This window comes from Schistocerca gregaria, unplaced genomic scaffold (assembly GCF_023897955.1).
Source record: "Schistocerca gregaria isolate iqSchGreg1 unplaced genomic scaffold, iqSchGreg1.2 ptg000458l, whole genome shotgun sequence".
NCBI classification, from domain to species: Eukaryota; Metazoa; Arthropoda; class Insecta; order Orthoptera; family Acrididae; genus Schistocerca; species Schistocerca gregaria.
Genome location: NW_026061876.1, coordinates 120,001 through 122,500, shown reverse-complemented (window position 1 = coordinate 122,500; position 2,500 = coordinate 120,001).

Below are 2,500 nucleotides of genomic sequence, written 5' to 3'. Positions count from 1 at the left end.
AATCGCCCGGAGATAGGCGAGTAGACGCTTTCAGTGCGAACACCCGTGCTCCCAACTGAGCTTGCCGCTGCCGACAGAGGCCCGGGAGCGTGCTGTCGTGGCATTGCCGGCGGGAAACAACACGCGCCACCTACGGTGACCGGCAGCTCCAACGCCAGCGCCACAGAAGGGCAAAGCCCCACTTGGGTGCAGAAGCGAACTCTCCCAGCACAGCGCACGCGCCAACACGTCCGCAGAGCTGCGATACAAACCACCTGCGAGAACCGCTGGGGGCGACCGAGCAGCAGACGGCGTCGCGACGCCGAGTGCCGGGCGGCGGCGCATCCTCAACGCACACAGTCCGCAATCGGACCAGCACACTGCAGATGTCCACCGCGCTTCGCACCGGGCTCGGCAGAACCCACTTTGGCCGCCTGGCGCCGCGCGCAGGGTGCGCCGGCGCATAGCTGGGACGCCAGCCGGGCCCGTCGGCCGGCGCTCCTGCCACTGGGCGCCCCCCACCAGCCGGCTGTAGTGCGTGCGCTCACGCAGCGCGCGGCCAGCACGCCGGGCGGCCCCCCCTCACCGGCCGGGGACTGTCCCGCCAAGCCACAGCCTCGTATCGCTTCATACCCACATGGCCAACTCAGGTTCGGGGGCATGGCGGGTACCGCCGAAACAACCGGTTCACAGATGTACCGATCGTCGCTATCACCGATGCACCTGCAGCGCGAACAACCGCTCAACAACTGATTTCCAGTTCATTTGCGGATCTTTGGCAGCAAACGTATACGTCAATCTACATTTGCGAAATCTACGATTCTGGCATGCCTGCATGTTATGTGTCACGACACGCTACATCAGCCCACATACACACTGCGGCATGTACACGAGAGAACACGTGGAAGATGGTCCGCGCACGTGTGCAATGTCCCTTGCGCGGTCGACTGTCAACCGGCCTCTGTAGCATGTCGCAGATGTGGAACGCGGTCCACCGTGCTATCATGTTGTGTGGGGCAATACGATTAAATAGGAAAACCGTCGTCGCTACATCAACAGACGGCTCACGCTGATTCCCGGCAGAGGGAGGAGGGGGGGGGGGGGGGGCCAACATGCAATACTTTCGTCCGTACCTACTTACCACATGTCTGTACGGCGTACAACAGTGCAATCTCGCTGTAATGGGGAGACGAGACAAGTAGCATCGTGCACAACATATGGCCCTTATGATTCGCCATTGTAGGGCGCAGCCGGTGTACGGTCAAGCATGTGCCACATTATGTCACTCAGTACGTAACGACGGATGATCAGTGTGGGTTACGCGTACATCAGCGGACAGTCCACACAGGCCGTACCACAACGTACACTGACTGCATCGACAACCGAATGCAACTGAACAGCTGCAAGGCTCATTTCACAAACAAACGCCTGACCGACCAGCTTGGAAGGGCAGGAGGGGAGGGCGATATTCGTTCTGTAGCGGTACACCCTTCCAGTGGTTAGCGGGACTGTGTAGAAAGTACGCAACACTCGAAAGACCTTTATGTGAGGGTACGCACCATGGCATCAAGAAATACACATGACACCAGAGGATCCAAGCAGTGAACTATGTTCAGAGGGTTGCTGTTAGGCAAAGCTACATTCCTGTGACGTTACATGTGACAGTTAAGGTGCAGTGTAAGTTAGGTTAAGGTGCAGTGTAAGTTAGGTTAAGGTGCAGTGTAAGTTAGGTTAAGGTGCAGTGTAACTTAGGTTAAGGTGCAGTGTAACTTAGGTTAAGGTGCAGTGTAACTTAGGTTAAGGTGCAGTGTAAGTTAGGTTAAGGTGCAGTGTAACTTAGGTTAAGGTGCAGTGTAACTTAGGTTAAGGTGCAGTGTAACTTAGGTTAAGGTGCAGTGTAACTTAGGTTAAGGTGCAGTGTAACTTAGGTTAAGGTGCAGTGTAACTTAGGTTAAGGTGCAGTGTAACTTAGGTTAAGGTGCAGTGTAACTTAGGTTAAGGTGCAGTGTAACTTAGGTTAAGATGCAGTGTAACTTAGGTTAAGGTGCAGTGTAACTTAGGTTAAGGTGCAGTGTAACTTAGGTTAAGGTGCAGTGTAACTTAGGTTAAGGTGCAGTGTAACTTAGGTTAAGGTGCAGTGTAAGTTAGGTTAAGGTGCAGCGTAAGTTAGGTTAAGGTGCAGCGTAACTTAGGTTAAGGTGCAGCGTAACTTAGGTTAAGGTGCAGCGTAACTTAGGTTAAGGTGCAGCGTAACTTAGGTTAAGGTGCAGCGTAACTTAGGTTAAGGTGCAGCGTAACTTAGGTTAAGGTGCAGCGTAACTTAGGTTAAGGTGCAGCGTGGGTTAGGTTAGGGGCCAACGTGGGTTAGGTTAGGGGCCAACGTGGGTTAGGTTAGGGGCCAACGTGGGTTAGGTTAGGGGCCAACGTGGGTTAGGTTAAGGGCCAACGTGGGTTAGGTTAAGGGCCAACGTGGGTTAGGTTAAGGGCCAACGTGGGTTAGGTTAAGGGCCAACGTGGGTTA